The sequence below is a fragment of the Neolamprologus brichardi genome, chromosome 9 (assembly GCF_056152115.1).
Source record: "Neolamprologus brichardi isolate AB-2024 chromosome 9, ASM5615211v1, whole genome shotgun sequence".
Classification (NCBI taxonomy): domain Eukaryota; kingdom Metazoa; phylum Chordata; class Actinopteri; order Cichliformes; family Cichlidae; genus Neolamprologus; species Neolamprologus brichardi.
In genome coordinates, this window is record NC_142112.1 from 8,309,148 (window position 1) to 8,321,394 (window position 12,247).

Below are 12,247 nucleotides of genomic sequence, written 5' to 3' on the forward strand. Positions count from 1 at the left end.
GATCATGAAGACTTCTTTTCCTATTTGTTAAATGAAGATGAAGTGCAACTAATTCTGTAGTAACTGAAAATGTGAAAGACAAGTAGTTACTTACTGATGACTATGATGTAGACTCTGATACAAGTGTCTAAGTTGCCCATAAAAACCAGCAAATGCATTTTATGATAAACTAACTGAAAATACATGTTGTAAGAATTTATGTCCTGATAAATGATATGTGTTTTGCTGCACAATTTAAATTGCTAAACACAGGCGGGAATGTCAAAAGATTTTACCTTATTACCTTTATGTTTAGCTTTATTTGAATTGCACAGTAATGCCTGTTCATAGCGTGTCAGCAAATTCTTTAGCTGGAGCAAAGTGATCACATGAGGAAGTTGCTCAAGTTTAGAGAACACCCACATGTATTGTTTTAACCCACTACAAGATTGTTAATCAACTTGTCCATCTTTGTCTTGCAAGCTTGCATCCTGTGCAGCCTCGTATGCAAGCAGCAGATAAGAAGTTGTTTTTTCCTAACTTGTACTCTACCCATGAGTGTTATGTGAGAGGACAGTATATAATAAACTCTGCCTGGCGCGCTTTCCTGCATAGGATTCGTCCATGTACATGAATTAACTCTGGGCCCGTGATTCTTTGCTTTCCTGAGGTTTTTCTCCTTTCAGCATCTTATAACTGCCATTATAAAGTGAACAACGATGGACATAAGACTATTTATGAAAGAATAAGAACAGAGAAGACATTAAATTGTCTTAGAAATGAACTTTTAAAGCAAGATTGGAATATTGTATATGAACAAACAGAAGTTAATAAAGCTTACGAAGGATTTTTAAGAACATTTAACACATTACTTGATAAAAACTGGCCAGTAATTGAAATCAATAGGAAACACAACTATGCAGGAAGACCATGGATGACTAAAGGACTACAAAATGCCAGTAAAAAAAAGAATACCCTATATCGAGAATTCATAAAAAAGAGAACAATAGAAACTGAAAGGAAGTATAAAACTTACAAAAATAAATTAACTAATATAATGAGATCCTGTAAAAGAGAGTATTACATTAAAAGGTTAGAACACAATAAAGATAACACAAGAGATATATGGAATGTATTAAACAGTATAATCAAAAATGAATCAAGGAATAATGATTACCATGGGTACTTTATAGAAGGGACAAGAAGTATTAATAACATGGAAGAGATAGTAAATGGCTTTAATGAATTCTTTGTAAACATAGGGCCAAAACTGGCAGAAGAAATAAAGGTTGATGGAATAGAAAGGGACACTGGTGAAAATATTGAAAGGAATAGTAGCTCAAAGTTTTTAAGAGCAGTGGAAGAGAAACAGATGTATGACATAGTTAGAGGACTTAAGAACAAAACCAGTACAGACTGGAATGATATTGATATGGTAACAGTAAAGACAGTTATTGATGGTATTGTAAAACCATTAAAATATATATTCAATTTGTCGTTTCAAAAAGGAGTTTTTCCACAAAAAAATGAAAGTTGCTAAAGTTATTCCCATTTACAAAACCGGTGAAAGGCATCATTTTACAAACTATAGACCAGTGTCAATACTCTCCCAGTTCTCTAAGATACTGGAAAAACTCTTCATAAAAAGATTTGACAGTTTTGTGGAAAAATATGAATTAATGACAGATAGTCAGTATGGGTTCAGAAGCAACAGATCAACAGCTTTGGCATTGATAGATTTAATGGAAAAGATAACAGAATGTATGGATAATAAGAGGTATGCGCTCGGCGTTTTCTTAGATCTAAAGAAGGCGTTTGATACTGTTAATCATGAAATTCTATTAAAAAAACTGGAAAAGTACGGGTTTAGGGGAGTGGTTTTGGAATGGTTAAAAAGCTATGTAGGGAATAGGCAACAATATGTACAAATAAATGAATATAAATCTATTTTGATGGATATAGCTTGTGGAGTACCTCAAGGTTCAGTACTGGGTCCAAAAATGTTTATTATGTACTTAAATGATATCTGCAGAGTATCGGAGATTTTAAAGTTTGTAATATTTGCAGATGACACAAATATACTGTGTTCAGGTGTGGAATTACCACAGGTTTTGGAGATGATCACACAGGAATTAACGATATTAAAGAAGTGGTTTGATATAAATAAATTATCATTGAATCTAGATAAAACCAAATTTATGTTGTTTGGAAACCAAAAGAGAAACATCAAAGTAGAAATATGTGTTGACAATGTATATTTAGAAAGAGTAAATGAAATAAAATTTCTTGGGGTGATCATTGACCACAAGCTCTGTTGGAAGCAACACATTACTTATGTTCGGGGGAAACTGGCACGGGGCATTGCCGTCCTGGGGAAAGCAAAGCATATGCTGGATCAGAAAGCACTGCACATTTTATACTGTGCTTTACTACTGCCATATATGAGCTACTGTGTACAGGTCTGGGGAAACACATACAAAAGTAACACACAAACAATAACTGTAATACAGAAAAGGGCCATTAGATTAATAAATAATGTGGGGCACAGGGACCATACAAATGCACTCTTTGTCAAAATGCAAGCTATTAAATTCCAAGACTTGGTGAAGCTTAAAACAGCGCAAATAATGTATAAAGTAAGAAATAAATTGCTTCCAAAAGAAATCTGTAAATTGTTCATAGAAAGAGAAGGTGGGTATAACTTAAGAGGGAAATGGAATTTAAAAATACAAAGTGCTAGAACAACTTTAAGAACTATGTCTATCTCAATTGCAGGAGTTAAATTATGGAACAGTCTAACAGAAGAAATAAAAGAAAGTAAAAACATAAAACAGTTTAAAGTTAAATATAAAAACCTAATTTTAAATAAGTATAAGAATGAAGAAAACGGGGTTAACCCAGGACGGTAATGTTGCTGGTAATGGTGTTGTGGTTCTTTTTTGGGGGGTTTTGTTTTGTTTTTTTTGTTTTTCCATAACTTGTGTATCTGCAAATATACACATTTTGTATTTTTTATATGAAAGAAACGATACTGTGGTGGGGCTTGCTAATTTCTTGTTTTTGATTTATGTATGTTTTGTTTTGTTTTACTTTTGTTTCATATGTTGTTTGTTTAATTTAAGACTAAAAAAAAAAATTAAATGAATGAGAGGTAAAACTTGAGGGGGTAGGGACAAATAAGTAAATACTTCTGCCTACTCCTTTTCAAACAAATAATGGAATGATATTTTGTAATGATTGTGAAGGCACATGTTTGCAATGTTTGAAATAAAAATGAACTGAACAGAAGAATCTGAAAAGGAGACGGAACAAGAACCCAACATGCCTCCACGGAAGAGGCCCCGTGGTACTGGGAAGCCCAGCCAGAGCCACACAGCAAAAGACGGCACTGTGTGGGTTGAGGAGGACATTGGAAAGCCCAGTGCAGTAGCAAATCGTTCGTGCTTCACTTCACTGTCCATTCACACAGTATATTGCAACCAAGCCAGACAAATTTGGGATCAAGTTCTGGATGGCCACGGATTTGGACACCAAATATGTCTGCAGTGCATCTCCTTACTTGGGAAAGGACCCCAGTCGTCAGAAGGGAGAGAGGCTGGCAGAGAACGTGGTCATGAAACTGATGGAGCCGTTTTTGGATGATGAGAGAAACGTCACAACGGACAATTTCTTTACTTCACTGTCACTGTCGCACAGACTGCTGCAGCGCAAAACAACGTTACTGGGCACAGTGAATAAAGTCCGGCGTGAACTTCCTCAACTTGCAAAAGATACTGCAAAGCGAGAGGTATTCTCCACTTCAGTGCTTAGAAGTGGCGGTGTCTCCTTGACAAATTATGCACCTAAAAAAAACAAGACTGTGTGTGTTCTAAGTCCCATGCACCAAGACGTGACGATCGGTGACGACAGAAAGAGGAAACCCAACACGATAGCAGACTATAACCACATGAAGGTATGTGAATGTGTGTACAATTTTACACCAGTGCTACAATGTTTTCTGATGTGTGCTATACAGGCCTATAGAAAAAAACATATACTCATGACTCTCTCTCTCTCTGCTTTTACAGTGTGGTGTAGACGTGTTGGACCAAATGGCGCGGATGTGTTCCGTAAGAGCAGCAACATGCAGGTGGCTAGTAGCGGCTTTCTACAATATGCTGGACCTGGCGGCGGTGAATGCCTCCATTTTGTACAAGGCATGTACAGGGTGGACAGGCAAAAGAAGATTGTTTCTGAGTCTTCTAGCTCAGCAACTTCATTGCCGATTCATGCAGCTCAAGGAAATATTAGCACAGAGGCAGGCTGCTGAAGCTGCTGCAGCTGCTGTGCCAGGGACTGTAAAGACAACGCAGTGCCAGGTGCAAGAGAGCTGCAACAGGAATCGCAGCAGGTTTACCTGTGCAACATGTCAGAAATTCACCTGTGCCAAATGCAGGGATGATGGACACTGGGTCTGCAAACGCTGTAAAGTCTGAAACACTTTGAAATAAAACAGACTTGTGTACCCATATATTGTGAATGTGTGTCTTTTGTATGTAGGTTGTAACACAGAGGTTTGGCCTGCCTTGGATCTGAGTAAACAAATGCCAATGTGGCACACACACACACAAACACACACACACACACACACACACACACAGACACACACACACACACACAGACACACACACACACACACTCCATTTTTATCTGTATCTAGCATTTCCGAGCAGCATGTCTTCATTATCTGTGTGTCTGCAAACACTCTGGTTTCAGTGGTTTCAGATCCATTTCTCTCTCACGTTGGTACAAATTAGTAAACACTTTTTATATTTCACTGTTTTTACACAAGTAAGCAGCACGTCTTTATCAAGATCAATAAGCTGCTCGCAAACAAGAGTTTTAGTCAAAGGTAATGTAGTAATAATTAAACATTTTAGTATTATTTGTTGACTCCATGTTCTGAGTGTTACATTTTGCCAACTTGTCTATTGGCGATAAAAAGTTAAAGTTAGACTGAAAGCGGGTTCAAGTGTCCAGTGTTCTTCATGTCATGATGTTGCAGTGCACTCACACAGAGGCTGTGGATGCTCCAACAGCACAACTGTGGTTTGTCACTGATATGTGAGACTTGAGTTTGTGCAGCTGAAAGCAGATGAAGAGGTAATTAAAAATATAAATAAAAATAAAACAAATGTATATTTTATATCTATATATATATATATATAGATATATATGTGTGTGTGTGTGTATATATATAAATTAGTCTGTGTGCTGCAGCAGGCCCTGTACTGATGAGGTCCGCATGGTTCCCTCATTTAGATCCAGGCAGACTTTGAGGTCATAAGTCATGATGTGAGCTGTTAACTTTTGGATTAGCTTGTGTGTTATTGCACTGAACATCTCAAGAACTTCAATGTTCTTTTATTTATTTTCAGTGTTGGGGAGTAACAGAATACATGTACCGAAGTTACGTATTAAAATAGAAAATATGAGTAACTGTATTCTGTTACAGTTACCATTTAAAATGGTGGTATTCAGAATACAGTTACTTTTTTGAAATAAAGGGATTACACGGCCGTCTTTTCCTGTTTCATATGTTCGGCTATGCCCTCTCTGTTTTTGGTAATTCCATGCTGACAGAAACCCCCAAAAACACGCATTAAGAGGCTCTAATGGCGGTGTCTCAATCTCGCGGCCCATGTCACCCTACTTGCAGCCCACATAATGACGTGGAGAAAATTTTTTTTCAATTATTGTTCAAAAATTATTTAATATAAAAGCAACAGGCAGACTGTTCCAGGCATAGCCCTAAAGAATGTAGCCTCATGGGCAGTGTAGCCCAGCTGTAAGTAAGCTATTAAGACTCGACTGTACACCGTGTTCGTGTTTTCCTCTGAAACAGTAAGTTCTGTTGGAGCAGCCTTTCAACGCCTCTCTCTGTCTCTGCTAGCAAAGTTGACCCAGACAACAAAGTAAAGCTAGTTTTTGGCTACGAGCCCGACACAGAACCCACCGTATTAGCCAGAGGTCCCTTTACTACGGTTCGGAGCCGCAGACCTGTTTTATATACGCGTGGAATAGTTTCTATATGAGATCGCTGCTAAAAGTGCAGCCTTACCTACTGTTACTCATTTATATTAAGATTTAAAAATCTAGTTGGTGTTGGTATGGTGAGTAGCCTACAGTAATAGTAACAAATCACAGCAATAGTACATTCATGTAGTTGTAAACAGCATGATAATATATTAGGTAATCCAAAGTATTCAGAATACGTTACTCTCATTGAATAACGTAACGGATTACATTACAAAATACATTTTGGGGCATGTAATCTGTAATCCAAGGGCGTAGATTTGGTTTTGGGGATGGATGATTCCACCACCGAACCCTGCCCCGTTTCTTTTTGCCCCCTTTTTGTCTTTGCTAAAGACAAAAAAAAAGATTAACAAAAGGGAGAAATATACTTGCCTACATGAACCACCAAGTCATCATCCAATTTCACCTGTGATCTTGTGTCACCATTACTCTCTGAGCTTTGTGTTGGTTCTTCTGTCACCTGATAAATAGGACATACATGACAATAAGAATAAAATGTGGAGCTGCTTCAGTGTTTCTGTCAGTTTGTGCAGATCTTGACTCATCAGTAATGACACCTCTGCCTGCTTGAAACATGCATTCATTCAAAGTTTGGAGATGAAATAGAACAGATAATCACAATGGCTTGAGTTACACTTACAGCATGATTTCAAGGTTAGAAACACCCAGAATAACAGAGTTTCTGTTGCTGTTTGAAGTCTTCTATTAAAAACATGTTTCACACTTTAGCCTGTCACTAATCTCTCATGCGATGAAAAACACAGATGCCTGTGCTGTCACTCACTATGGAAAGCTGGCACGAGCTTTCTCATTATTAGCATAGGTCATCACTAGGTGTCATATTGTACCCATGTTTTTATCCCAATTACTGCAATGAAGAGAATTTAATTATTTTATGTTTTGAAATAAAATGTGCTTGAGCTCAGAATCTTTTAATTGTCACAGCTCTGGTTCCTTTTGACTCAGTGTTTTTGACTTCTTGTGTTTGTTATGGAAATGTTAACAATAACCTGCAACACACCCAGTGAGCTTGATTTGAAGTGGGTTTAATAAACACAATGTGGAGAGAGCATCCCAGTGAAACACCAGGACCATCTCTGAAATGTGGCCACCACCCTCACATCTTATATACAGACACACAGACAAAGAACATTCCTCAAACTCTTACATGTTGGCCCCTCTCATGGGGGGCTATACCTCCTCCCTCACAGAGAGAATTATGACCTTGTTTTCTGCTTAGCCATCACCTAAGGATTTACATCCCTGATAAGCAGAAGGAGTCTCACTATCTGTTTAACGTCTCTCATTACAATGGCCTCACTGTGTTAACTTTCCACATGCATGTAAACTGGTGATGGGAGTGCTCTTACTATAGTAAAGTGAGAAAGTGATATTACTATAACTAATGTGATATGATTAAATATGTGATTAATACATGAGAAAAGAAATCTGCCACCACATGTTTTAGTGTTACTTTGTATCATAGTTCATACTCTGGTTCATTTGTAGTCTTAGTTATTCTGTTTTGAGTTTCTTATATTCCCTGTTTAGCGTCTTGATGATCAGATTCCCTCTTGTGTCTTTGGCCTCTGTGTCACTGTGTGTTTCTGTGTTTATATATGTTGTGAGTTATTGTGTCTTGCTTCCCTCCTCATGTTTCACTCTCTTCCCCCCTGCCTGTTATGTTTCTCATGTCTCCTCTCGTTCCCTCGCTCCCTCTAATCTACCTTTCCTCCACTTCTCTGTCAAACTCATGTGTCAGTCTTGCGTTCCTTATGTGTCTTCTGTTCCCTCGTCATTGTACTTTGTGTTTGCCGCTGTCTCTCTAAGTATAGTGTTGCATTCTCCCTCATGGCTGTGCGTTTCCCCCGTGTGCCTCTTCGTATGTTTAGTTTATATATGTCCCAGTAAAGTTTTGCATTATTTGCCTTTCAGTGTTTTTGAGTTTCCCGTCTCCGTCTGCATTTTGGGTGTCTGCATTACAGCCGTCTATGACATTAATATCAAACCTCTTTAGTGCAAACAAGATACTTACTCCAGTGTATAAACTACACCTTGGACATCCATTCAAAAACACAATCATGACTGTTATAACTGTATGACTCTGATACAGGATATTGGACTGGATTATCAAAGTTAAAGAGGTAATTGCAGGCTAGCCAACAAGCTACCAGGCTAACAGCTGAGAAAGCTAACAGCTGACCGAGGAAACAGACTGAACCTGCTACCAGTGGAACCAGATACAATGGGGCTGAAGAGGACTCCGTCAGCTGAGGAAGTCGGGGACATTAAAAGGTCTCTTTACTTCTTAATGGAGGAAATTTCCACTATCAGGTTGCAGCAGAAAAGTATCCTTGAACTTGTGGAGGTAAAGCTCCTTCACATCCAAAATGCAGAAAAATTACTAGACTACCAGGATCACATCACATTGTGCAACTCTCATAGACAACATTTTTACAAATGACATTAAAAATAAGACTGTAAGTGGACTCCTGATTAAAGACATAAGTGACCATCTTCCAATTTTTACCATCTATGATAGGAATTACAAGATCAATAAAGTGGACAGTAAAAAAGAGTACAGACAAGCAAGAACAGAAGAAAGAGGGAATGCATTGAAAAAAAATTTAATGAAACCGAACTAGGGTGAAATATATCAGAAACAAGATGTTCATAGTGCGTATAATGAATTCCTTAGAATATTTACATTATTGTATAATACCAACTGTCCAATAAAGCGATATAGTAGGAAACATAAATATATGGGCTGTCCATGGATAAGAAAAGGTCTGCAAAATGCCTCTAAAAAGAAAAATGCTCTATACAGAGATTTCTTAAGAAAGAGAACAGAAGATGCTGAAATCAGATACAAAAATTATAAAAATAAGTTAATTAATATACTTAAATATAGTAAAAAGGAATACTATATGAAGCAATTAGATATAAATAGAAATAATATTAAAAGTTTATGGGAAATACTGAACAGTGTTATAAAATGTGGGGCTGGACAAGAGAACTATCCCAAGTATTTAATTTGTAATGACCGTGAAGAATATAATATGGAGGTTGTGGCAATCTTTGGATTGTACTGATATTAATAATAATAATAATACATTTTATTTATGAGCGCCTTTCAAGTCACCCAAGGACACTTTACAATAGGATCAAAACATAATAAAACAATGTCAAAATAAGAACAATAAAACAAAAAGCACAGGATAAAATTAACTAACAGTGGATTCACAGTGAATATGCAGATTTGAACAGATGGGTTTTGAGTTGGGATTTAAACATGGGGGAGAGAACCAATGTTTCTTATATTTGGGGGTAGAGAGCTCCACAGTCTGGGAGCAGAGCAGCTGAAAGCTCTGCTTCCCATGGTGGTGAGGCGGAAAGAAGGTACAGCAAGCTGGATAGAAGAAGAAGATCGAAGTGAACGGGCAGAACAGGTGGTGCTTAACAGGTAAGAAAGGTAAGGAGGAGCGAGGTTATGAATGGCCTTGAAGGTGAGCAGAAGAAGTTTGAATATTATCCGGAATTTCACAGGGAGCCAGTGAAGTTCCTGAAGAACAGGGTGATGTGCTGGTAGGAGGGGATCTGATGATAATGCGAGCAGCAGAGTTCTGAACCAGTTGAAGCTTATGGGGGAATTTTTGGGGGAGACCATGCAAAAGAGAATTGCAGTAGTCAATACAGGAGGAAACAAGACTGTGGACAAGAATGGATGTAGACTGGGTGGAAAGAGAAGGAAGCAATCTGTTAATGTTGCGTAGATGGAAGTAGGCAGAACGGGTGAGATTATTGATGTGAGATTTAAGGGATAGTGAACTGTCTAGGATGACACAAAAGCTCTTAACCTGAGGAGAAGGGAAAACTGTGGAGTTATCGATGGTGAGTGAGAAATGGTTCACCTTCAAAAGGTTGGATTTGGTACCAATAAGAAGGATCTCAGTTTTATTCTCGTTGAGCTTGAGAAAATTAGAGATAAACCAGGATTTTAACTCGGATAGACATTCTGAAAGGGAAGAAGGTGGGAGGGAGGAATCAGGTCTGCAAGAGAGATATAACTGGGTGTCATCAGCAAAACAGTGAAACTGAAGATCAAATTAGCGGAAAATGGTACCTAGAGGGAGGATGTATGTTATGAAGAGGGCCTAAAACTGAGCCTTGAGGTACACCAGAGGAGACGGGCAATAGACGAGAGCGGAATGATCTTAGTTGAATAAACTGGGAGCGGTCGAGGAGATATGATTGAAACCAGGCAAGCGGTGTGTCGGACATGCTGAGAGAGGAAAGTCTGCTTAGAAGTACAGAGTGAGAGATGGTGTCGAAGGCTGAGCTCAGATCTAAAAGGACGAGAATGGTGAGAAGGCCAGAGTCAGCTCCGATTAGAAGATCGTTAGTGACTTTAAGTAAAGCAGTTTCTGTACTGTGACATGAGCAAAAACCAGATCGAAATCTCTCGTAAATATTATTATTAACCAGGTGAACATGAAGTTGAGCTGCAACCACTTTTTCGAGTATCTTAGAAATGAAGGGTAAATTGGAAATCGGACGGAGGTTGTTAAAGTTGTTAGGATCTAAAGAAGGTTTTTTGAATCAGTCTTGAATAAGGAGGGAACGATACCGGTGGTGAGAGAAGAGTGAATGATAGCAGAGATGAGTGGGAGTAAGGAAGAGAGGCAGGATTTCACAAGCCCTGTGGGCATGGGGTCAAGATGACATTAGGCAGGCTTTGATTTACATATGAACTCGGAAATATCGGATAAATCTGGAAGATAAACAGTGGAAAACGGCTCAAAAAGGAGAAAAGGTTCTGGAGATGAGGTAGACACAACATTTGATCTGAGTTGCTGGTGGATGTTATTGATTTTCGTAGTCCAGAACAGCATCAAGGAGTTGCAGGTTTCAGAGGAATAGAAGTGCGGTGGTAAAGCGTTGGGGGGTTGAATTAGTTTGTTGAGAACTGAAAACAGAGTCCTTGCATTACCCTAATAAGACCTGATAATAGTAGAAACTTAGTTTGGCCTTGCTGATGGAGTCTTTATACTGAAGTACATGGTATTTATAGATTTCTGAATCAACAGTTAAACTAGATTTCTAATATTTACGCTCTAGCTGCCGAGCTTTGGCCTTCAATGCTCGGAGGTCAGAGGTAAACTAGGCAGCAGAGTGAGCAAAGGAAACAGAGTGGGTTTTTACAGGAGCCAGAGAATCAAGGACAATGCATAGACAATTATTATAATACAACAAGAAATCATCAGGAGTAGAATAGGAGTCTGGAATCTGATCATTGTCCAAACTGGTAGTGAGAATGTCCATATCAATGTTGTTGATGTTGCGGAACGTGATGAGACGGGTTGGCTTGGTAGAAGAGCAGCAGAGAGTGAGGTTAAATGAAAGGAGGAAGTGCTCAGTTATGGGGATTTCAGTAGCAGAAAGATTCGAGGGAGAAAGACCAGAACAGCAGACCAAGTCCAGGGTGTGTCCTTTAGAGTGAGTGGCAAAGTCGATAAATTGTTTAAATTCAGAGCCTTCGAGACAAGAGGAAAAGTCTCTGGTGAGCAGAAGGTCATTATTATCCATATGAATGTTGAAATTTCCCACCAAGATCACATTTGGGGAGAGAGATGAAAGATGGGTTAGTAGATTAGTCACTGAGGAAGACAGGGTTAGGTTTAGGGGGGCGGTATACAGTAGCTATGATGGTGGGAATGGGTCCAGTCAGCTCACATGCAAGGCACTCACGGGAACTAAAGGTATCAAGATTAACTGGCAGGACATTCAAATGCTAGCGAAAGAAGATCGCGAGACCACCCCCACGACCTATGCAGCGAGGTTTAGAAAGGTAAACAAACCCCGGAGGAGTGGATTCATTTAGCTGAGAAAAGTCATCAGGTTGTTGCCAGGTTTCAGTTTAGCAGAAAAAGTCAAACTTACGGTCAGATAGGAGGTCTTGGATGAGAGGCCCCTTATTTATCAGTGAGCGAATGTTTAGAAGACCGAAACTGAGTGGAGTATTTTCTTTTTTCCTAATCGCGGTCGGCGCCCTGGGCAGGTGGGCTAGAGATTGGTGGTTGACAGTCCGATCAGGGTTCCTGCAAGGGCGGCGAGTAGCAGACCAGAACGATTTAGTTCCATTGGAGTGATGGAAAATCCTGTGGGACCCGCGATGGATGTATCTCCGGCG